General features: G+C 55.1%; 1 long non-coding RNA gene across 1 annotated transcript; it reads right to left on the bottom strand.

The window, feature by feature from the left end:
• Positions 1 to 8,838: 8,838 nt before the first annotated feature.
• LOC132502368 (uncharacterized) lies at positions 8,839 to 24,717 on the bottom strand. The gene is made up of 3 exons (XR_009534479.1): positions 24,506 to 24,717; positions 17,290 to 17,344; positions 8,839 to 8,913 (listed from the first exon to the last, which is right to left on the bottom strand). It is a non-coding gene; the product is annotated as an uncharacterized LOC132502368 (long non-coding RNA).
• Positions 24,718 to 25,244: the final 527 nt, after the last annotated feature.

A 25,244-nucleotide genomic window follows, 5' to 3' on the forward strand; every position in this document is an offset into this window, starting at 1 on the left:
AGGGCCACGGCAGGGAAAGTGTCGACTCCTAACTGCTGGACCGCCAGGGAACTCCCTCTCTTCCGCAGTTTCCACCCCTGAGAACTGAAAACATGCGTCCACACCAAGAACTTGTGCACAAATGTGCATAGCTGCATTATTCATAACAGACAAAAGGCAGAAACGACTCAGATGTCCAGCAGCTGAGCAAGGGATAAACAAAATGTGGCCCATCGAGACAATGGAATAGTATTCAGCCTTAAAAAGGAATGAAATGCTGATACATGCTACAGTGTGGATGAACCCTGAAAACAGGATCCCAAGTGAAAGCAGCCAGTAGCAAAAGACCACGTGTTGTATGATTCCATTTATATGAAATGCCCAGAATAGGCAAGTCCACGCGACAGAACGACTAGTGGTTGCCAAGGCTGCGTGTGTGTGTGCGCGCGTGTGCACACGCGCTAATGAGCAGGGAGTTTCCTTCCGGGGGAAACGGGGAAATGTTGTACAACTGTGGTGCTGGTTGCAATATCTGTACTCTGTGCAGATACTGCAAACCATTGAATGATACACTTCGAATGTGTGAATTATAACTCACTGAAGCTGTTCCCAAAACCCCGGCGAGTAGACTCCTGCCCAGTGTCTCTGCGATTCAGGCCCTGCACCTGAGCTGAGGGGAGAGCCCAGCTGGGGTACCCCAAGGCCTTCAGACTCCCCACCAAACCTGGGCAGGGCCTCGTGGCACAGCCCAGGGGGTGACACAGGGAATCTCCATACGAGACGCTCTGGGCCCGTCCCTGAACCCACATGGCCGTTCAATCTTTATTCCCCATTCCAGGCTCAGTCCTGGAGCTGGGGACTTGGTGGGGAGCAAGAAACACTCCCTACCTCCAGGAAGTCGACAGACAGATGGAGTGGGGCTGACAAGTAGGCAGAAATGACAGCCCAGTGTGACATTGCTACAACCCCAGCCAGCACAGAGAGGAGGGCTCCTAACCCAGCCTGGGACCCGGACCATCTCCCAAGGAACGGACACGTAGGCAGAGACGGGAAGGAGCTCAGGGGTGGACAAGTAGCCAGGCAGGGGGAAGAGGAGATGTGAAGGCCTAGAGGCTCAAGAGAGCATGGTGTATCCAGAAGAAAGGGAGGGACGAGGGGCTGGGAGGGACGAGGAAGGACCCCTGGCTCTGTGAGGAAGGGGCTGGGAGGGTAGAGTTGGAGCAGCCCACAGGTCGGCCCTGAGTAGCCCCTTCCCAGAGGCAGAACCAGCTCCCAGCCACGTCCCCTGTCTTGTCCGCTGTTCCGGGCTGGGGCGCCTGTGACCCCAAAAGGGAGGGCGTCAGCGCCGTACAGCTAGGATCCCCTAACCCGCTCCCCACTCAACGTCTATATCCCCCACCCCACCCCACCCCGCCGCCGCTGCCTCTCCCATGCCCTGAGCGTTAATCAGAGCAGACGAAAAAGGCAAGACTAAATTTTAATGAGGCATCGCCGGGATGTCTTAAGCTGCATTGAAAAGCCCCCAAGCTTCCCGCAACAGGGGGACCCGTATGAGGCAGGGTAAATATTTACAGCTCCACCTGAAAAGCCGGGCCCATTTTTCACGCAGGATTTTAACAATAGAGTTCATGCCGAGAGTGAGACACAAATAAAGGGAAATGAAACCATGGGCGGCTGCAGCACCGGGCCCTGAATCATGGATATGAACCTGTCCCCAGCTTCTTGTTTTTAATTAAGAAGCCCTTTATGGTAATTCCATTAAGAGGTGGCTGTGGAGCGAGAGTCTCTTGCTTGTTCTCTTTAAAGTATGAAATGTCCCGTCGGCTCCTTCTAGTTTCAGGGGTCAGAGGACAGGAGACAGGGGACTATTCGGATTCAGGAGGGGACAGGTCAGGCCTGGCAGGGGCTCTGAGTCCTGATCCTCCTCATTGCCGTCCGCTTCTCCTCTGCCCTAAGTCTCAGCCAGACTCGTGACCGTGCACAGACTGTGTGCCGAAAGCTTCTATCTCCATCATCTCTCTTGCTACCCACAATGCCAGTGAGGTTGGGATGAGGGTGCCTAGCATACGAGCAGAGGAAGCTGAGTCTCAGAGAGGGGAAGGGACGGGCCTGAAGTCACACAGCAAGTAGGAGGTAGAGCTGGAACTCAGATCCAGGGCCACCTGGCTCCAAGTCTCCTGCCTTTCCACCTCCACCAAGGATGGAGAGGGACTGGAGTCTTCATCCCGTCCACTAGAAGGGGCTGGTGAGAGATGGGACACACTGGGACCTTGATCGGCACAGACCTGAGATCCAGCGTGAGGGGATCTCTGAGCACCTGTTCTGCGTGGAGGCTCGGGCCAGAAGATGGGGATTCAAAGCTGGGAGATGCACACTGCCTGCCCTTGAGGAACACACAATACCCTCCTCTCTGTTTATCTGCAGCTTGCTTCCTCCTGGAAGCCTTCTCAGACTTCCCCAGCCATCACCCCTCCTTCCATCTGCCATTCCTCCATCCACCTGCTACCTAGACCCTAATGTGATATTCATCCATCCACCCATCCATACTTCCACTCATCTGTTGTCTCCTTCAGCCGTTCATCCATCCATCCATCCACCCACCCATCCATCCATCCACCCACCCATCCTTCCATCCACCAGTCCTTCCACTCATCTAATCTCCCCTCCATCCATACTCCATCCACGCATCCACCCAGCCAGCCAGCCGGCCAGCCATCCTTCCACTCATCTAATCCGTCCACTCATCTCCTCTCCATCCATTCATTCGTTCACCCATCCACGCATCACCCCACCCACCCACCCATCCATCCTTTCACCCATCATGAAAAGGAACTGACACATCTCACGCCGTTACTACGTGTCATTCAACGTGTCTCCCTCATCTAAGCCTAATAGCACCTCTGCCAAGCAAAATCTATCATCTTCATTTTACAGGTGGAGAACCAGAAGTTCGGAGATAAACTTAAGTTGCTTGCCCAGAGGGAATAGAGAGCTACTTCTACATTTTCAGGCAAGGTAAGAGACCACTTACAGAGGGGTGTTTGGGTCGGGAAAGAGAGACCTTCCTAATCCTGCCATGTGGGTGGGCTGCCCATTCCCCCTCCCACCACCACCATGTGTGAGCTCACCAGCCCCTCGCCCCTTGTTCCTAGGCCAGGCAGTGGCTGCCAGGGCCATCTCTCATCCCCAGAGGGGTGCAGGGAGAGGCAGGCCCCTGAACACAGGGTGCCTATTGTGCCCCACCCCCCAGGAGCATAGGCTTCTCATTGTCTGGAGGAAGCTGCAGGTGGGCTCCAAGCTGCTCTTGAAGCCCAGTGCCTGTCATCTGGCTTGGATTGTCACCATTGTGCGGCCACAGCGGCTCTTTGTCTCTGACAGCCTTCTCTCTTTGCCTCCCAGCCCTCCCCCACCCCACCATGGTGATTTGCACTCAGGAGGGTAGAGAGATTAGGGAGGGGTGGGAGAGAGCACTGGCTTTGGGAGTCCAGAGACCCCAAAACGTCACATCCCCTCTCTAAGCCTCAGTCTCCCCAGCTGTAAAAGGGATAGTCATTCCTGCCACGCCCCATCCATACTGGAGACAATGGTAGGGGACGCGGGAGTTGTTCTGAATACAGGTTTGGTTTAAGCCTGTTCGTTTCTTGCTGTGGTTGCCTTGAGCAAGTCATTTGCCCTCTCTGAACCTGTTTCCCCATCTGCAGAGTGAAAATAAAAGAGGGCCTGCCTCTGAGGAGCTACAACACACAAAGAGCTTGGCCCCAGGCCTGTGCTAAGAGACGGAAGTTGCCATTTCTGGCATCATCGGTGGTGGCGGCAGCAGCCCCCTGAACACCGCAGAGCTCTGTGCCATGCAGGGCAGTCTGCTGTTTCTGCTGCCCTTCCAAACCGTCAAGCCCTTTCTTAGGTCATCTCATGTCTCAGACCAGAGAAGTTAAGCAATATATCTAAGGTCACACAGCAAGGGAACATCGGGCAGGCTCAAAAATCCCATCCCGACTTCCTTATCCTCCAATTCAGGAGGCTTCAGCTGTGCTGGGGTTACCATGGGGGCAGAAGCTAGGCAGGGGCTCAGCATCCAAGGGTGGTCTAATGGGGGCGCTCCAGACCTGAGCACATCTATTCATTGTGCTTGGTGAGGGCAGGGAATTGATTGAATCCCCAGTGCCTGGAATAGGCTTGGCTCATTGGAGCTTGATAAGTGGATGGGGGGGAGGGTCCCGGGGACCCCACAGAGGGGCCAGACTTGGACATGGCTGGGATGGGGTGCAGCCCCGGACAGAGGGCTCTGCCACTGCTGCTGCTGAGGACAGAGAGTTGCTGGTGAGAGGTGCCCCCTGGGGTGGAGGGATGACAAGATGACATGGGGTCAGCCCTGCCCAGTGGCAGGCACTCTGGTCAGTGTGATCGAGGACCGCAGCCTCTGGGGCCACTTCCCCCACTCGGGGGCCCAGGCCTCAGGGTCCCCGCATGGCCAGGTAGGTGGGCAGGGTGGCCGGGACTGCAGAGATGGGTCCAGCAGCCACCAAGCTCTGCCAGCACCCAGTGTCCAGCGCGGCCTCTCGACCCTGCGAATTACCCAGTTACAGCTCCTCACTGGGGACAGCACCACCCGTACACAAGGTCACCCAACAATGTCATGAGACACGGGTAGATGGGGGTCACACAGACACAGGTCACCCAGATGGTGTCATCAGGCACGGATAGACACCGACACTGATATCACACCAACAACTTAGGGTCACATGGCCGTGTCCTAAAGACACGGAAAAACATAGCGTAACTGGGACAGTGTAACCCTGGGAGACACATTGCCCATGGCATCCACGGGCATGACTTACCAGACACGGTATCACACTCAGCATGGGATACACCCCATCTGTCACACAGGGACATGAGTGGCCACCCACACACACAATCACATTCGCTCTCACACCACGTGTCCCGAGCACAGAGGCCAGGCCCCCTCATAGGAGCGCAGACCCAGGGTTGAATCCTGGCTCCATCCCTCCTTCTGTGTGTCCTCCTCCCCGCTTTGAGTCTCATTCTCCTCTGAGAAAGGGAGAGGGAACAGCCACCAGCCAGGATACCATGCAGCTTGAGTGGAATAATGCTGGAGGGGCCTGGAGAAGAGCTGGCATACTGCAGGCGCTCAATAAAGGCTGTTGCTTACAGCGTGGTTCTGGCTGTGGAAGGCCCAGCCTCAGGCCAGACAGGCAAGCCTCTGATTCTTCCCGGCAGGCTTTGGGTGCAGTGCCTGCAGCGTCCCCGGGCGTGGATGCCCCTCGGAGGAATTTCGGGGCTGGCTCAGGTTGGGGAGCGGTGAGGAGGGGAGAAGCCCAGGCCACCCCCTCACCCCTTCTCCCCCCGCCTCGTGAGCAAGTCTGGCTGGGCGGCTGCACCACCTTGGATGGGCGCCACCTGTGTCTTACAGGGCTGACCACGCCCCTTCCCACAGGGTGAAGTATCTACAGGCCCAGGAGACGTGCCCACCAGGAGCCTGTGCCTCTGCTGACCATACTCAGGAAGCCGGCATCCTGGAATCCCCTTCTCTAAGAGCCCTGAGCCCACTTCCAAGGCCTGGAAGTCCTCTTCCGAGGTCCATCCTCCCAGAACAAACCTGTCACAGATGTGAGCACCCCCAAGCCCAAGGTCAAGAGGTGGCTGTTTGAAGGGGGTGGTGTGACCCTAGCAGGCTGGTGTCCCCCTGTGTGGGAGTGAGGCCCCTCCAGTTCTGGACATGGCCCATGATGGGAAGAGAAGGCCCCGGGGCTGGTGCTGGGGCCTCCATTTGTACCCGATCCAGAGCCTTCAGAGTGTCACCGGCAGGCCTGGCGGGAGCTGCACCCAATCCTCAAACCACTCTGCTCCCAAAGACGGCAAGAAGCCTGCTTGTCAGGGAAACTTCCCTCCCCAGCAAGTCAAGTTCTGTGCCTGGGACTCTGTCCAGCCTCCAATCCCATCAGACTCATGGCACCCACGGGACCCTCCATATGACCCAGGGATTCTAAGCCTGAGCCTTGGAGCCTGGTAGTCGACCCAAACATGGGTGCACAGAGGATGCAAGTCTACAGTTCACCCGGGAGCCCTGGGCAGACGACCCTGCCCAGCCCAGGGCTTAAGCTGGTAGAATCCAGGTCACTAGAAACAACTCAAGACTCAGAAGCTCCATCAGGCTTGGGTTCAAATCATGGCCCCATCTGGTACCAGCTGTGTGACATACAGAAAGCTAATGAGCCTCTCTGAGCCTTAGTTTCCATTCTTTTGGAAACTGGAGATAAGACCTGCCTCCCAGGGATGTTGTCGGGATGAAATGTAATCATGGCTTTGAATCCTCCCCATACCCATCTACACAGATGTCCTTGGCCAGTCCCGGGGAAGCATTTGTTGCACGGATGATTTTAAAAGACAATCTGAAAAGTGGGGCCCAAGGAAGCCATAGACCTCTGCCCAGCCCCCAGCTCCCGAATCCCTCCCTCCGCGCAGCTGCAGCCCCTTCCCTGGGCTGCGACCCCCTGCCCCCGATCCGGGCCCCTCCTCTAGCCACAGGAGGCCCAGACACATGTTGGAGGGGGCATTATCTGTGCTCAGTTGACTGTAAACGTTTAAGCGGAATTGACTGTGTACTCAGCCACTTTCAAACACAACTAATCTTCATCGGGGCGACGGGAAGTGAAATATGTTATTGTCGGCAGCAGTAAATTACCCATGCCAGAGCTGGCTTGTGAGGCATTAAGGGCCGCGGCCAATGTACTCCTTCACCCAGCCACCACCCGCCCGCAATCCATTACCGCAAATGGCCCTGGTCACCTCCTCACCAGCCGGAGGGACGTGGGGCCAGCTGCCAGCTGCCCTGGCCTGGACCCCGCCCACCCTGGGCAGCAGGGTAAGAAGCGGGCTGGCAGGGGCCAGGGAGGCGAGGCCTGGTTTTGCGCCGCTCCGCCTCCCGGATGCCTGGGAAGGAGCCGTGAGAAGACGCTTGGCCAGGGGATTCTTGGAGGTCGGCAACCAGATGAGATGGAGGCCCAGATGGGGAAAGGGATTTGGTCCAAGGCTTACCTCTGTCGCCTTCTGAGCCTCAGTTTCTGCATCTGTAAAATGGAGCAGTTCATTAATTGTTTCACAGTTTTACAAATCTCTTTAACATATGGCCTACCGAGACAGCTGGATTCCCACATCTGCCTCTGCATTTCAATCTGTTGCTATGTTTTATTTCGGTTGAAGCATAGGAAGAATATCTGACCTGGCACAGATGTGTGCTAGAAAAGGGAAGAATATTCTAATAGCCTTCTCAGATGACTATGGATATTCTACTTTGATATTAAACCAAAAGTCCTTCTGTGGCAGTTCACTAAAGGTTAGCTGCAGTATGGCACCTGAAACCACATCCATTAACTCTCAGATTCTGTTAAATTAAAACCCATTGGTCTATTTTGCACTTTGAATGGCTCTTTTACTCATTTTGTAACACTCTGCATTAGTCATTGGGAACGTACTGGTTTACTGAGTTATGTAGCTCTTCCAAATGTTGACATATTTCATGATACAATATCCAAAAAAAAAAAAAGTCACATTCACTATTACCACCCAGCTCTTTGGTAAGCCTCTCCGTAGGAAGCTGTCAAACCCAGAGCGGCAGGTACAAGTTCTCCAAAATTCAAATTTTTGCTTGAAAGTCAAATTTTATCATTGGCAACAAATACTGTCAGCTGACAGGCAACTTTGTGCATTTTCGAGAAAATACCTGCCAAATCGCCGAGCCAGCAAGGCTATAGTTTGTCTGTGTGTCATTATTTAGAGTGAAAATGATGCTGAGTGAAAAAAGTGGCTAGTGCAGCTCGCAACTCAAACAGTCACATGGCACTTTTCTGGGCCTTTCCGGGTGTGCTTCCTATTTTGTCACATGGAGTATTTAAAAGATGTGTACTCAAAAGTTGAGATTTTTAAAAATTAAAATTTTTATTTTTCATCAAGAACATTCTTAAGTGAAACTAGCTGTCAAATTTTTAACCAAGGGAGTGTTCAGGATAAAAAATGCAAACACCTCTATTCCATGTTGGTGCCAATGCCGTGATTCATGCTATGAGGCCAGCAGGTTTTATCCACCCATTACTTTTACACCATCAACACGTGAAAAAGGGCAAGTAGGGACTTAGGATTATTATGAAAATGGTCTTGATCTCACAGGCTTCCTGAAAGGTGTCCCAGGAGGTCTGTGGAGCACACTTTGAGAACCACTGATCCAGGGTGATGATCCCCGGTGCCGCTAGAGGTGTTGGAAGACGCGGATGAAGTCTGATGGGCAAGCGGTCCTTAACGAGTTGCTGTCCATCATCGGATACCACCGTCCCTGCCCCTATCATCAGGCTGCCTCTGCATTCTGCGGGGCAAGTGTCCTCCATCCCCACGTGCAGCTCCTCCCTCGAGCCCAACCCTAAGTCAAGCTACTAATGGAAACCTGTTGGCTCTTTCGAGATCCTGTTCACAGTCAAGTTCTTCCTGAACACAAGCCCTCAGCGAGGATCGTGTCTCCCTCCTCTGAACCTCCTGTCCACTCTCTCTTCCAGCCTCACCTCACTCTCAGCGCCCTCATCGGACATAATAAGTCCTCAGCAGAACCACATTGATCCAAAAGAATGAGGAGATGGAAAGTGTGACTCGGCCAGTGGCTGGGGCTGATTAGTGACACCGGCTAACCGTGGGGAGCAGACCAGAGGATCCTGGGAGATCCTGCTATGAATCCCAGAACATGTGCCTATCCCCAAGAGTTGAGCACCAGGGACCAGCACCCTGGGGGGACTGGGACAGGTGGGGCTTGGAGGAGAGGAAGGAGTTACATGTTGTGACCTTGATGAAACTTACATCTGGGGGGGTGGTCCTTCTCACTGTGTGACCTTTGGCGAATCACTTAACCTCTCTGGGCCACGGTTTCTGCATCTGTCAAATGAAGAGTTTAAATCAATCTCTAAGACTCCTTACAGCTCCCAAATTCTCTGAGTCAATGATACTCATGTACTAATGGTCCTTGACGTTGACTGACACTCTGACCTCCTGTGAGAGGGAGATTCAAGCTTTCCGGGCCACCGACATTTGAACGTAGCATGGCGTTGACATTCAAATGTTCTGTGACATCATCCAGTGATATCGACATCCAACAGTCTATAATACTAACACGTGAAAAGACATTATGCTGACATTCACAGGGGTTGTGGCTGACATTGAACGCTCTATGACATCAGTGTGAATTGAGTGCCAGCTGTGTGCTGGTCACACCAACAGCCAGGGGAAACCTGTGAGTCCATAAACTGTCCCTCCTCAGAACTTTCCTTTCCAGGAATCTAGACCCCCATGGTGGCCCAGAGAGTGGCTTCAGGAGACCTTAGCTGTCCGCATCTCCCACAGTCCATCCTCTTATATGAAGGATTGATTTTATCTCAACATAATGCAAAGGTAACTTCCATACAAAGTCCTATGGCCCTCTTCCAACCAGATTCTGTCCCCCCAGAACCCAGAGCCATCATTGTTGTAGGTGCAGTTCCCTAAGATTTCCCTCCTCCCTGGTTTCTACCCAGGGCCTTGCCAGCTGGACCATGCTGGTGGGCATCAAGGAGAAACCAAGGCTCAGGGTGGGACCCACAAAGGGCCGTGGAGGAACGGTCCCGGGACCGTGGCTCAGCCCCCTCCTCCTGTCCCCTTGTCTCTCTGGCTGCAGCTGGGGCTCCTGGGGGTCTCTAGGGGCAAGGAAGGCAGTCACCACAGCGATGTCTGCTCCCCAACCCTCCTGAGGCTGTTGCCCAGACAAAGATTCCAAGCCCTGGCTTTCGGTCTCAAAAAAAAAAAAGAAAAGAAAAGAAAAAAAGAAAAGAAATTCCTGCAAGTTGAACAATCCTTGTGTTGGATTTGGGAGATGTTATTCCTAGTGACAGACAAGGGCAATTATCTGCAATCCGCCAGCAGTTTTAGCCTAATTTCATTACTGCTGTGCAATTCTCCCTGAGCTGCTAGTCTATCAATGTCTTCCAGAACGGATTAGCGGGCACTTTCTTCATCTTCAGATGAATTTTAGCTGTCATGCCCTTGATGAATAGAGCAGGGACAGGCAGCTGACCTGGGCTGGGGAGTGGCCAGTGGGTGGCAGGCAGGCAGGTGGCCTCAGGGCCTGGCGGGAGGTGAGGTGGTGAGGGGGCACCCGGGAGGTGAGTGGAGGTGGGACATTGGAGCCGTCCAGCCTTCCTGGTCCCCTCCAGGCACAGGACTTAGGGCTGTTTGGACCCACCTAGGGGGCTCTGCACACGAGCACCCCCTGCATCTAAGGACAGGACAGAGGAAGGGGCTCTTTCCTGGAAGCGTGTTGCCGACTGACATCAGGGGCCTCACCCCACTGCCCTCTGGGTCACCCCCTGCTACAGCACCTCAAACTTTGGGAACTCCCACTCCAAGTCTGCCTCCATAAGACCCCGTGGACCTTGCAGGAGCAGAGTCCAGCACTGTCCTCTCACTGCCGTGTCCCCAGAGTCCAGCTCGTAGGAGAAGCTCTGTCAGTCTTCGCCGCAGGACAAATGACTCCAGCTTCCCTGCAGCTTGGGTCGGGGGCCGGAGCCCAATCACTATCAGATGAATGCCTGATGCCCCAGGGACTGATTGGGAAGAGGGTGGCGAGGGGGGGAAGGGGATGCTTTGTGGACCACCTACTATGTGTCAGGCACTGTGCAAGGTGCTTGGCTGATGTGGCCTCAATTAATCTCAGGGAGGTGGAGCCCCTAAGCCTAGGGCACAAGCAAGTTGAGAACTAGAGAACCCAGCCTGTCTGGAATCCTCTCTGACTCCCCAGGGAGCACTGTTTTGGGAGCACTGGTGCCAAGTGAGACTCTGATGGGTGGGATGAGGCCCCAGGGGGGGAGGGGAGGAGCCACGGGCAGAGGTCACATGGGACTCAGCATCAGCAACATGGGGTGAACACCACGCCTGCTTAGGACCCCCTCGTCCCCACTCCCACCCAAAGCCTCCCCTCTCCCCAATACTTATCCAAAGTTCTGGGAAGAGAGGCGGTGGTGGGTTCTTCCCTTTTACCACGTGTCTGTTCCCAACTTTTCTGGCCCGGCTCTGTGCCCTGGGAAGCTGACCTCCACAGGCTTTCCACCCTCTGGCTTCCAGGAAGGATCACCCGATCGGAGGCTGGGGGTCGAGGGAGAGGGTGAGTTTGGGGTATGCCTGCCTTGGTGTGGCATTCCTGGAAGCGGCCGTGTCCCTCTGAGTGCGGGGGCCTCAGTGTCCCCAGCTGGCTTGCACCTCTGTGCACAGAATCCCTCCACAGAACTCTCTTCACTTGTACCATCCGAGGGGGACACTGGGTACGGCTGGACGCTGCCGGATGCGGGTGGGGTCGGGGTGGGGATCTGCATGGACAGCAGCTTCCATCCTCCCCACAGCTGCTCTGTGCTGGCACCAGGCTGGGCCGCCGGCATCCCCTGGCCCATTGGAAACTCCCAACTGCTCAGTGGGGTGTGCGATTTCCAGAGGGGAGCACTGGGGCCCCAGGAGGCCTGGAGACTGGCTGGGGCGCCGAGTGGGGAGGTGGGGGTGTCGGGACCTGAGCCATCCTTCGCCTGACCTCTAGCTCTGCCACCTTCCCCACCAGGCTGCGCGCACTCAGCTCTTAGGCTGACCAGAACCTGGGGCAGTGGAGGGCTCCTGGGGCTGTACACTGATGATTCCTCAGAAAGACCAGATGTTCAATTTTGCCCTTAAAAGGCAGTCTCGGTGAACCCTTTCTGCTTCCTCAGTCCCCAGTAGGCTCCCAAGTCAGCAAAGGGAAGCTGAGGCCACAAGAAGAGGGGCTCCCTCCACAGCTGCTGCCCTACTGGCCCCCTGTACCCGCTTTTCCCCTACACCTCCCAGAACTTATAAGAGAAGAAGGAAGATCCCTGACTGGGGGCAGCCCAGACCCCCATCTTACAGGTGGGGAAACTGAGGCTCGGAGAGGCAAAGGGACTTCCTCAGAGCCACCAGGAGGTCACGCAGAGCTGAGCCCCACCCAGGAAGCCGACCAGCCCCCCCCAGGGCTCGAAAACAAGGCTCAGACCTGCCAGAGCTGGTCTTCCTCCCCCGCTTTCAAGTTCTGGTCCTTTTCTCCAAGCACCCGGGAGACTGTCCCAAGTTTATCGATTGCCAGGGCAGCCTCCAGTCAATATGGTGCACTTTGCTAATTAATCTTTTCCAGATAATTGCAGGAAATTATTGGTTGGTGTGAAGTGAGGGTGGAGAGATGGCCTCTGTCCCCCCCACCTGCCCAGAGCAGCTCCTGGCAGAGCCCAGGATACCGGCCTAGACTCTCTGCCCAGCCTCCCGCCTTTACCCACTTCTCTATGCCTTGAATCTGGGGCAGATGAACCCTGCTCCCTCCTGCACCCTGCCCAGACCCGTTCCAGAATCCTCAGCCCAGGCCTCCCACCAGGACAGCTCTCCTGGGATGCTGTGGGAAACACTGGAAGCAGGGATGGTCCCAGGTTCAAATCCTGACTTTGGCAACTACTAGCTGTGCAACGAGCAAGTTGTGTGACTTCTCTGAGCTTCAGCTGAAAAACAAGATAGAGTTTACAGTCTGCATCATGGGCTGCTCCGAGAGACGAAACCAAAGAAGGCATTTTAATACTGATTTACTGTGACCTCTCTGAATAGTAATAACAACTCCAACAATAGCAAACATGAAGCAGGGGCTTTGCCACATGCCGGCGACTGTTCTGAGTGTCTGATAGGCGCTATTATTATGCCCATTTTATGGAAGAGGAAACTGAGGCCCTGAACTGAGGTCACACAGACAGTGAGAGGCAGAGACTGAATCCCTGCCTGGGATGCCCATGGCCGTCCCACACGGTGTCACCAAGCCCAGCATGGGGCCCGCCATGGAGCAGTGTCACCAGGAGCAAGCCCTCCACATACTCATCTCAGAAGCCAGGGGACGCCAGCTGTGGGTGGGAGGGAGATAGGGGTGGGATGCCAGGGGTGGCACAGGCCTCAGCGGCACCCATGGCTTCCCACTCCAAGCTTCTTGCCCTAAAATTCAGGCTCCACCTCAAGGAGCCTGAGAGATTCATTGGGGTCCCCAGGGGCTTCCCCAGGCCCCACAGTAATTAATCATAACTGGACACTCTGGATAAAGTTTTCCATCCCTTTGGGGTTTCTCTCGTTCCCCCAGATATCATTTAATACATCACCTCGCCGGGCTGTATATACCTGCTCCTAATAAAACTCTAAGACTTTAATGAACTAAATAGCAAATTACTTTTTTATTCAAGAATGAAATTTCATCATATTCATAATTCATATTTTATTTCAGACATCTGGTGCTGATTACATTACATTTAACTAAAATTAGATGATGCTCAGAATGCAATTAAGCTTCTGCCAAATTCTTTGGCCCACCAATGCCGGTGCAGCTCAGCGGGGGCCGCTAGGAACCTAATATGTAATTAGGAGCTATTTTCTAGCTGTTTTTAAAGTCTGAAAATTAGCTGCCTTTATTAATCACACAGACAAATATAAAGTGGAACCAACGCTCGCTGAAATTTCTAAAAGGGATTTTTTGTTTAATTATACACCGCAGAGGGCCGCCACTCGTTCTGCATGTTGATTTGTTGTGCACTGACATTTTGACAACTGGTTTTCAATTTGTCTGTCGTAGTTAGGCAACAACAAAGCCGACGGTAATACTTTAACTTTCAAAACCTTCAGTGTGCCGGAGAGAGGGAGAATGGCGGGCCTCGCTGCGGGGCCTGCGGCTCGGGCTCTCGAAGCCACGGGGACCGGAGACACGGGGAGAAGGATGGGCGAGGGCCGGAGGGACTCGGCTGACAAGTTGGGTGGGGAGGTGGCGGAGCACTGAACTGGGAGTCCGGAGGCCAAGGTGCGAGCCCCGCTCTGGGGACTGGCTAAGAGGAAACCCTTCCCCTCTCTGGGCCTCTGTTTCCTCCTGTGCACCATGGAGGGGTTGGCAGCCCGAGATCCTTTAAGAAGCGTTTAGGTGCTAAAATTCTGTCTTCTTTTTGTGCCAGACCCTGTGCTAAGTGTTTTCTGTGCAGTGTTATTTAGCCCCTGGACCTTACGAGGGGGACCTTTTATTATCTCATCATACGCAAGATGAAACTTAGACTCAGTGATATTTGGCAACTTTCGCCGGCCAGCAGGTGGCCACACCAGAACTCAAACTCGTGGACTCCAGGATCTGTTTTTTTTTTTTTTTTTTTGCCGTATGCGGGCCTCTCACTGTTGTGGCCTCCCCCGTTGCGGAGCACAGGCTCCGGACGCGCAGGCTCAGCGGCCATGGCTCACGGGCCCAGCCGCTCCGCGGCATATGGGATCCTCCCAGACCGGGGCACAAACCCGTATCCCCTGCATCGGCAGGCGGACTCTCAACCACTTGCGCCACCAGGGAGGCCCCAGGATCTGTTTTGACTACAGTATCCACCTCCCTCGCTCGGCGGCCCTGAGCAGGGGCAGCTGTCCAGCCCTCATTTCCCATTGGGTGGCTTGGACATGGTGAAGCGGCTTTATAAGGTCTCAGGCTGATGCTGTAGTCAGCTGACCTTGCCCTTGCCCACTTGGTAACTGACAGCTCTGCCTGGAGCCCTGCTGGGGGCCAGGGAAGGGGAGCGCAGAGGGGGCTGCAGCATGGAGCAGGATAGGACCCGCTGATAGGGCCTTCAGCCCCTGAGCTCACCTTGCTGTGTGGCCAACACCTCCCAGTGACATCCAGAGAGTCCTCGGGGCAGAGTGGCTGTAGAGGGGCCCGGTTCCACCCCACAAAAACAACAACGATAATAATAGCAGATGGCTTTTCCCACACGCAGGCACTGTGATACTTTCATGCCTGCACCCTCCCACTGACACCATGAGGTGGTTCACAGCCAGGCTTGGCGTATCACAACCTGGGTTCAGACACAGCCTCTGTCACTTTCCAGCCATGGAGGTCTTGGCCAGGCTGCCCCACCTTCTGAGCCTCGGTTCCACATCATTAAAGTGAGGATACTGACGGCACCAGCTCTCTGGGTTCTGGGGAGAACTGAATAGGATAATGGGTGCTTGGCTCAGATGGAGCCTCGGCCACTGAAGCTACAAGTTACTACCCCATTAGACAGATGGAGCCGTTGAGGCTCCGCAGGGTTAAGGACTTGCCCTGAGGTGCATCGCCGAGCTGAGAACTGCACCCCAGTGGGCCTGATCGCACAGCCCGTGCTCTCACCCAGCCCCCTGATGCCACTGAATGTCCACCGTGGAGGGCTGGAGAAAGGTGTGAGGACCCCCTATGGGGTCTGGGCTGCCCCATCTGGCCACCGTGGCTATTTCCAGGGCCCCTCAGGGTGCCTTCCTCTCCTACCTCTCATTCCCTCTTGTCCCCCGGAGGGGGGTGCCGAGCAGGGCTGGAGCCAAGGCTGGTGGCAGGGGGCTTCTACCCCGACTGACCCCAGGCGGGAGGAACCAGTCAGTGCTCACTGCCTGCCAAAACCAGTTTTCAGGAACCAGCCCTGCCTCCCCTCTTGCCCCCAGGCTCTCCTGATGAAAATGCCACTGGAGAAAAGGAGGGTTTTTTGGGTGACAATGAAACTGTCAATAAAATCTCAAACGCAAGGATAGGCAATGACTATTTCACTTCCTCTGACAGCTGAGACTCTGCTGGGGAAGGAAAGTGATAGGCATCTGCTGACATCGACAGCACTTCTTTCGGAGAACAACCCGTGGGAGAGGCCGCCCCCGAGACCTGCCTGGCCTGCCTGCCATTCGGGCTGGGGTGGCTGCAGTCACAAGAGGAGCTAGGGTCAGCCACGGAGGAGAGGCTGGACGCCCGGACTCAGTCCGCTCGTTTGTTCATCCCACGACTCCCTCTGAGCTCTGACATACGCCAGGCTCTGTGCCAGGGACCGCAGATGCAGAAACGAACCCGGAAAACCCCTGCTCTGAAGAGTGTTATGATTTCAGCTGCATCCCCCGCAAAAGAGATGGTGAGGTCCTAACCCCTGCTACCTGTGAACGTGACCTTATTTGCAAATGGGGTCTTTGCAGGTGTCATCAAGTTAAGACGGGGTCACGAGGGTGGACCCGAATCCAATGTGACTAGTGCCCTTATAAGAAGAGGAAATGTCGTGTGAAGACAGAGACACAGAGAGGAGGTGGCCACGTGACGACAGAAGCAGAGCCGGGAGGGAGGCAGCTGTGAGCCCGGGAATGCCAAGGATTGCCGGCCACCACCAGAAGTTAGGGAAGAGGCAGGGAAGGATTCTACCTAGAGTCTCAGAGGGAGTATGGCCCTGCTGACATCTTGACTTCAGACTTCTGGCCCCCAGAACTGTGAGACAAGAAATTTCTGTTGTTTTCAGCCTCTCGGTGTGTGGTACTGTGTTCCAGCAGCCCTTGGACGCTAATATGAGGGGCTTGCATGCCAACTAAAGAAGCAGCGAAGAGGCCCCACCCCAGGCAGGAGACTATCCAAAAAGGGGAAACATGCTCCTTGAATGGGGGAGTGTAGTGGGACTCCAAAACTGAAAGGCCCCTCTGGGCACCTGGGTAATCCTTCCATCTGTCACCTCCAGTCCGTCTGTTCCCGTTGCTGCCACTCCCTTCCAGCCACTGCCATCTCTCACCTCCCCTTATCCCCCTGCCTCTGTAACACCACAGCCAGAGGACTCACCAAAGCACAACTGTGACCTGCCGTCCCATGTCTAACACCCACCATGGCTCCCCAGGGCCCTTGCTCCGTGTTGGCCCAGACCCTGCTTCATACAATAGGTGCCATCTGAACACCAAACCATGTGTGCCTTCTCTGCACCTACTCCAGCACTGCTCCCCTCAGTGCCTTTGCTGCCTAGAATGCCCTCGCTCACTTCCCAGCTCAGCCAAAATTCTGCAAAGACACTTCCTCCTCCAGGTAGCCTTCCCTGATTCCCTGCCCACACTCTAGCTGGGACACATACCACGCCTCCCTGGGCTCCATGGTAACTCGGAACCTGCTGCTCTTTACTCTCATTGTCATTTTGCTTAGCTGGCTCTGCCTGTGAGCCCTGGAGGGCAGGGACAGGTCTCATTCACCTCTGAGACCCTAGCACCCAGCACATTGTTCGAGGTCAGGTAGTATGTCTACTTGATCCCTCGGCCCCAGCCAAACTCAGGCCTTGGCCAAGAAGCTGGCTCTGGGAACAAATGTTAGCTCAGCCACCTAGACCTGGGCCAGTTACTTTCCTGCTTGTGACACTCAGATTGCCCAGGGTAGGGGGAGAGAAACTGGCTTTGGGGTCAGAGGACCTGAGCTTGAGTCTCACTTACCAGCTGGCCGGCCTTGGGGATGTCGTTTCCTCTCTCTGAGCTTCAGCATCCTCATCTGTGAAATGGGAACAGCAATGGGGCCTAATTATAGTGATTATTAACGGTTTTTGTCATTATAATGATGATCGATTCATTGTAATTGTAATGAGTATCATGTGGACTTCTATCTCTAAAAAATCTTTCAAGGCCACATTCCCTGACCAATTCTTCAGAATTGTGGATCATACACATGCCCTTGTGAGAGTGCCCAAAGTTTCTCTTTGTCATTTAATTCTTATAACTCTTTACATATTAATATGTCACCCTCCCAACTGGATGACATCTTCCTTACCTGTAGGGACAGTGTCATACTTTAGGGGCCTTTGAGGGACCCAACAACTGCTGGTTGATTGATCTGACCCTTCACTACCCAGGGCCTAATACAAATCTGAAACAACCTGGACACTTGAGCTGAGGAGCGAACTGCAGGGTAGAGACTGCAGAGTGGATTTGGAGTCAGGCAGACTTGTGTTTCCACTTGGCCCTGCCTGCCTCTAACAGGCTGTGAGACTGAGGGCCAGCCCTTTCACCTCTCTGCTGAGCTTCAGTTTTCCCTTCTGCAAAATGGGGGACAGAACACCCACTTCTCAGGTTGTCTGGAGACATGAAGGTGCCTGGCACACAGCAGACGTTAGATGAACAAGCAGGTATTGAACCTCAGAGTCCTGGGTTCCATCCCAGTGCCACTCCTTCCTGGCTGGGTGATGTTGGGCTTGCCCTCCCACCACTCTGAGCCTCAGTTTCCTCTTCTGGAGAATGGAGAACTGTTGTGGGAAATAATTCGGTCCTGCATGTCAAGCCTGACACGGGGAATGTGTGCATTTACTGGTGGCTGTTATTCTCTTGCACTGAATGTTATGAGCGTCCAGACCTGCACTCCCCTAGGGCCAAGGCCCCCTCAAGGTCTGGTAAGTGGAGTGAGGAAAGGGTGCAGATGGGTGCTGGCAGCACCACCCCTCCCCCAACAATGAAGACACTTCCTCCTCCTCCCCACCCCCAGACTTCAGAAATGCTATTTGTTCCCCAGCCCCTGGTTGCTGGGAGAGGGAGGGTGTGTGGAGGCCCTTCTTTCCCTCTGAGTGAAAATAGGATAAGAAGGGAAGAGCCCCCTGCCTTCTGACCAAGACCCCGACCCCTACCCATTCCTAAACCCAGCAAAACCCCTTTAGAGAGGTGGTCTGGAGAGGTGGGCTTGGGGATGGCCAGGTTTCCTGAGCTGAGCAGGGTAGCCACGTCGCAGGCAAGAGTGGCCACTTTCTGTCTCCCTGCCTTCTCATCCATCCATCCATCCATTCACTCACTCATTCACTCTTCACTCTTATCATGTGCCAGGCACTGTGCTAACCTGGGGAGGGGGCAGCAGTGAGAAGACAGCCTTGGCGCCTGCCCTCGGAGAGCTGGCGATTGACTGGGGAGACAGGTGATGTAAGAGCAAATGACGGCACTTTGGAAATAAAACAAAGAGAGAGGTGGGGTGGGGTGAGGTGGGGTGGGGTGGGGGTGTTCCAGGCAGAGGGAACAGCAGAGGCAGAGGCCCTGCAGTGGTACTCACTTCCATCACCATCACCACCATCCTCACTCTCACCTGCCTGGTCCTCCCCATGTAGCACCGGGAGGGAGTCCATGTTTATTTTCCAACTCTTGCACTGGAATGTAAGCTTCCTGAAGGCAGGCACAGGGGGCCTTACTTCCTCAGTGACGCAGACCAGCGCCCAGCACAGGGCTGTCCCTCAATCATATTTGTTGAGTGATATGCCAAGTGAATGCACAGGCACCGTGTTAAATGCCCTACACCTGTTTCTGCAGGTCGTCCCTACACCTGCCTTAATGGAGGCGATGGAGTTGGCTGTCTCCATTTGCCGGATGAAGAAATTGAGTCTTGCCCGCAGCCATACAGCCAGCAAGTGGCAGAGCTGAGATTCAGATTCAGTTCTCCCTGAGCTCTTTTGCTCTACTGCCCAGGCCTGGAGTGGGGGTGAGGGAGGCGTGGGGCTGTAGCAGACAGCAGGCCCCCTAGCTCCCCCCAGAAGGAAGCAGGTCGAGAGAAACAGTGCTGCACGTTCCATAAATAACCCGGTCCCCGGGCCCTGCCTGTGGTTTAGCAGCCCGAGAGAGTGTGTGTGTAATACAAACAGCTCTAATCCCCTGTCAGTTAAACTGGATATCAGAGGAGACAAGCTTCCGAGCGGGGAGGCCTAATTGAATCGAATTGAAAAGGCGGAATGGGCGGCCGGGACGCCAGGAGGGAGCAGGCGCGCGCGCGCGCAGCTGCCTGGGCCTCCCCTGCCCTGGGCCGGGCGAGCACCGCAGCCCCCGCTGCAGGAAGCCGGGCTTGGCGGGGCATCGCAGTAATGTGGGGCGGGGGGCGCCCCAGCCGCGGCACTCCGCCCCCTCCGGCCTCCCCTTTATCTGCTGGCTCTGCCATTTTCTCTCCGTCGCTGACCCTTTCTCTGTTCCCTCTGTTATCTCGAATAATGTCACTGCCTCTTTAGAATCTATTCATCAGAGCAGAAAGAAGCCAATGCTGACACTGATAAAAAAAAAAAAAATACCATCTGTGCCTGACGGGGAAGCGCTCTCAACCCAACCTCTGGCGCCCCGGCCCGCCCCTGCCTCCCGCCGCCTGCCATTGGCGGGGGCGCCCGGGGGTAATCAGATTCCGCTGGGGGCGGGGTGCCCTCCCACAGGTGGAGCCCCTGCTCCCAGGCTCACTCTCCAGAGCCCCGGGGAGATGGGCTCTGAAAGAGGTCTCAAGCCCTGGCGGTTTTCCATCTGCAGAAGAGCTTGATTTGACCATTCGGGGTTTTTAAAAACTGGTTGACAGCATTTAAAAAACAGGTTATTTTACCCCCCAAACCCAGATGTCTGAATTCTCCTTAAAAACTAAATAGAAATGTTGGGCGATAGAGGACCTACCACCCCGCAAGGCAACACCTGTCCGGAGCTTGGGGTGGAGGTGCTGCACCCTCCCCCAGGCCTGGTTTTTCTGTGTTGCCTGGCTGGCCCCTGGAGGCTTGTGAATGTGAGACCCCTGGGTGGGTAGGGTTCCTCAGAGCGGGGCTGAGGGTCAGGTGGAACACCCCAGGGTACTTTTCATGGAGCTGAAAATAATATCCTCAGGAACGATCAACCAAGGCCCAGAGAGGGAAGGCCTCAAGTGTAAGTCACACAGCATTTTAGAAATCTCCCAATTCGTGGGTAGTGCTCTCCTCAACCACATGAGGCTGGTGGGGAGATGGGGGGTCGTGAGTCTGGTCCCACCATACCTCCCCTCCCCGCTCCCCATCAAAGCCGTGAAGACTCCTGCATCTGTGCGCTATCACATCACCCCTCCTGGAAGCAGGCTCTGGCCGAAGCTCCCTAAGCGTGTCAGGGAAGGTACTAGCACCCAATCTTCTCTCTCCTGGGGCAGGACGTTGCATCGGCAAAGCCCAGCCTCGCCCGGCAAGGAAAGCGGAGGAACCCCCAGGCTTTGCCGTCAGACACTGCTGCATTCCAATCCCGGCTGGGCCACCTCCGAGCTGTCCGGTCACCTCTCTGAGCCTCAGCTTCCCGATCTCTGATAATAAGAAGAGCTCCTGCTTATTGGACACTCACTCCACGTACCAGGCTCCAGGCTAAGTGTTTGATGTGCATTGTTACCTAGTATTCCCACTTTACAGACGAGGAACCTGACGCTCAGGGAGGTGATGTAGCCACCCCAAGCCCCACAGCTGGAGGTGATCAGACCACAGAACAAGGCCAGACCTGTCTGACCTCAGAGACCACAAAATAGGAATCACTGGGAAGATGAAACGAGGGCACAAGGGCAAGCTCCTGGCACGGTGAACGGGCCCCATGATTTCTATGGATGGGGCAACCAAGGTCCAGAGAGGGCAAGAGACTTGCCTAAGGTCACACAGCAAGCTGCCTTTTGGTTTTCTCTTCACAGCCAGAGCATCTTAGGAAGAGCACTGTACTGGTGTCTAGAGACCCACCTCAGGGCCTAGCTCCTACACCTGCTGACTTCGTGGCTTGGAGCAGGGACTCCCTCTGGGCCTCAGTTTCTTCATCTGTAAAATGGGGCTCACCACACTTTCCTCACAGGCTTGCTGTGGGTACAGGTGGAGAGAATGATCATGAAAGCATCCAGAGCCACAGGCCATCAAGCCTACAAGGGTAGGAGCAGCTCCATCAGTCACCTAGCTTCCCCAGGGCCCAGCCCAGTCCCTGGCATGCATAGGTGCAGATTTAATATCTGCTGAATGAATATCGTCCATGAGCTCAGGGGCCAGGATCTGCCTACAGCCCTTGGCAGTCGTGGGGAGGAGGGCAACCCCTTTCTCTCCGGGCAGGGAGGATGCCCGGGGGGAGGCCAGGTGCATCCCAGGAAAGCCTCGGCGTGCCCCCATCAGCATTCATGGGGGACACCTCAGCCTCAGCCAACACATTATGTAAATGCATTGAAATGGATGTTTTCCTTATCAGATTTAAAACAGTGTGTGAGAACAGACCCAGCTCATCTTCTGTGCAGGCGGGGGGCGGGTGGTTTTGGCAGAGCAGCCTGCGAAAGAGGCCCAACTCCCCCGTCTCTTCCCCCACGTGTGTAGTTAGGTGGCCTCCCCGTTAGCCCATGAGTGTGGTGAGAATGGATGCGTTCAGCCTCCCCACCCCTTCCCGCTGCCTTGGAGGGAGGAGGGGCGGCCCAGGAGGAGAGGGAGGCCCCTTCCCTCCCCTTCAGGCTATGGCCCCTCACTTCTGCCCCCAGTCTTCAGGAAGAAGCAGACCCCTCAAGAGGGCCCAGCAGCTGGACTGGGCCATTTCCTGCGGTTGCGTTTGTCACATTACAAGCTTTACCGTGGGAAAGAAACAAATACGGTGGACGACTCCAGTTTGACTTACCAGCTGGAGCCCAGCGCCCCTCACCCTCAGTCTGTACTGACACCCCAGCCCTCTCACCCCGGTGGCCAAAGATTGGCCCTGGGCAGACCCTGCAGTGAGGGATGTCGTGTCCAGCCTGACAGATGGGGTTCAAGCCTGGGCTTCACCCACTTAGATCTGTGGCCTTGGGTGAGTCATTGAACTCTCTCAGGGAGCATCTGTCTGCTCCTCTGCAAAATGGGACGGCCATTCAGGCCCACGGTCCAAGACCCTCTGAAACCCAGAAGCTTGGCACCAAAACTCACTTGTCAGCAGATGCAACACGGGCTGACACACTATGTGTGACCTTTACCCTTCACACCCGTCGCTGCAGTCTGGAGTGGCGCTGCCCCAGATGCCACAAAGGCTGGAACATAGGGTGTCTATCCCTAAAGCTGCAAAATTCTGAATTCCAAATCACATCTGGTCCCAGGGTTTCAGATAAGGCGCTGTGGTCCTGTCCTGCAGGCACTGCAGAGTTGCTGTGGGAATTAAATGTGACAACGCCTGCGGGGTTTAGCATGCTGCCTGGCATTTTTCATGTGAAGAAACTGAGGCACATCTGGCTATAACAGCCACATGTGTGGTCCTGGACAGGATTTTGGACATTTGGGGAACAACTGGGAGGAAATGTGACTATGGCCTGGGCACTGGAGATGAAAGCATACTGTAGGCACGTTGCTTAATCTCTCTGGGCCTTGCCTTCCTCACGTAAACTGATGATTGAGACTGGCACACAGTAAGCGCTAAGAGACAGCCAAGGAGCGGGTCCAAAATGAGCTGGAAGGTGGGAAGGGCGGGGGAAGGGGGTGCCTACTAGTTTTTTTTTTTTTTAAACAAAAAGCTTTCGCAGGAGAACAAGAATGAAAATGGGGACCTCGAGAGGCAAAGGGATGGGCCCAAGCACACTGGTATGTGCCTGGTATGGCAGGGCGGGCCCGACCAACCTGCTGACCTGCAGCCAGTGCCTGACTCAACAGGCTGCCAGCCGTCCATGGGAGCCGGTCTCAGGGAGAAAAAGATCCCCACCGACAGAACATGGGTGTGACTGTAGCGGCTCCTCTGTCTGCTGTGGATCACAGTGTCTGTTGCCTGTCTCCCAACGCGAGACCTCTGCCAGAGCGGGCAAATGTCCTGCGAACTTCTGGCTGGTGGGGGGCGGGGGGTGAGTGTTAAACTGGCTGCAGAGGCTGGGAGCTGCTCCAAATGCTGACTTGAGAAACTGCTGTCCTCTGGCAGCCAGAGAGGGCTTGGGGCTACGTCACCGCCTCTTTGGGGAGGAAGCCAGGAGGCTGGAAAGCCAGTTGGCATTCGCTGTGTTTCTCGAACTGCGACCCCTGGGCTCTCCACCTAGGGGCTTTGAACAGACGGAGCTGTGTGCATCTAACCAGCTCTGTAAACCATTTCTGGGCTCTGAGAGACACCGTCTCTCAGCTCAGGACAGTTAAAATGAGCATTTACTGAGCGCTTACACTGTGCCAGGCACCGTGCCAAGGGCGTTACGTGCATTTTCTCATTCAGTCTTCATGAAACCCTGTAAGGTGGGCATTACTATTACTTCTATCTTCCCGATGAGGAGCCCACGGCCCTGAGAGTGGACTGGCTTGCCCGAGGTCACGTGGCTAGTGGCTGGCAGAGCCGAATGGGGGCCCAGGCAGAGGCGAGCTCTCAGTGCTGTGAAGGCTGCAGAAATGACCTTAGGTGTCATCTAGTTCAGTGTCCTCGGCCCTGGCCGCACACTCGAGTCACCTAGGAGCTTGGACAAACTACCCATGACTGAGTCCCGCCATGATCTGTTAAATCAGAACAGCTGGGGGTGGGGCGAGGCATTCGTACAAATGTTATATCAAAGACAGGTGGCCAGGAGTGGGGGCCACTAGGCCCATATGGTGGCCGGTGACGGTGGCTGGGGTGAGAGCCTGCAGGCCAAGGCATGCCAGGTGGCTGCTTCAGTGGGGCAAGAGTTACGGGTTGGCTTCTGCTCCAGGAGTGACACCTGGTCCCCAGGGAGCGAGGAAGAGGGAGCGTCTCAAGGAGCAGGTAGGTTCTGGGGCCTCAGCCTCTGGACACCCTCCTCTCAGGCCCGCCTCCTGCAGTGTAGAAATGCTGCCAACCAGCCTCATCCCTGAGAAAGCATTTGCAACCCTGAGTGCTCATTCAAGCCATATGGGGAACTTTCAAAAAACACCCAGGCCCAAGCCCCACTCTGACCACGTACATCAGAGTCTGGAGGAAATCAGGAGCCCAAGGGTGGAAAACAGCAAGAATCACCACAAACCTGTGTCCAGGCAGAAGCACATAGGGGCTGAGGGCACGGGCTGGAGTCAGACCATTTGAGTTGGAATCCTGCCTTGGATGCCGATTAGCTGTGTGGCCTTGGACGAGTTACTCAACCTCTCTGAGCTTCAGTTTCCCGATCTGTAAAATGGGACTGAGACTGGTAATTATTCTCCAAGATTGGGGTAGATGAAAAGCGATGACTGAGGGACAGTGCTTAGAACAGTGCCCTCAGTATTATCATTTTATGCATTATTTGTTTTGAAGGGCGGAGGCAGGCAACCCCCCATCAGTGATGCTAGGGCCATTTTCACATGTTAAGCTGGGGCAGATGTTCTTCCTATCGCCCTCAGATTCCTGGCAGTGACCCCAGGCGGAACCTGGAGAACCCTGGTGTGGGGGGCAGAGAGCCTGCTCTAAGGCTGGCTCCTACTCACCCTCCCCGTGAAGATGCTGGGAAAGAAGCCAGCTGCCCCCTAGTGGTCAAGGGCAGAAGCACAGAGCCATTTTAACCAAATCCTGCACTCCCTGCCCCAGCCCCCCAAACTTCTTGTCCGGCCTCTTGCAGACCCAGGGCTTCCAGAGCTTCTGGTGGCAATGTGCTAGCTACCAGAGTTTTTGTATGGATTCTGCCATTTCATAAAGAGCCTTGACTTGCAATACAAAGTCCAAATAGGGCCAGCAGGTGCCAGGCACTGGCTACCAGTGCTCAAGTCTCTTTCCCACCCCCAGTCAATTTT

Source organism: Mesoplodon densirostris, chromosome 15 (genome assembly GCF_025265405.1).
Source record: "Mesoplodon densirostris isolate mMesDen1 chromosome 15, mMesDen1 primary haplotype, whole genome shotgun sequence".
Lineage (NCBI taxonomy): Eukaryota > Metazoa > Chordata > Mammalia > Artiodactyla > Ziphiidae > Mesoplodon > Mesoplodon densirostris.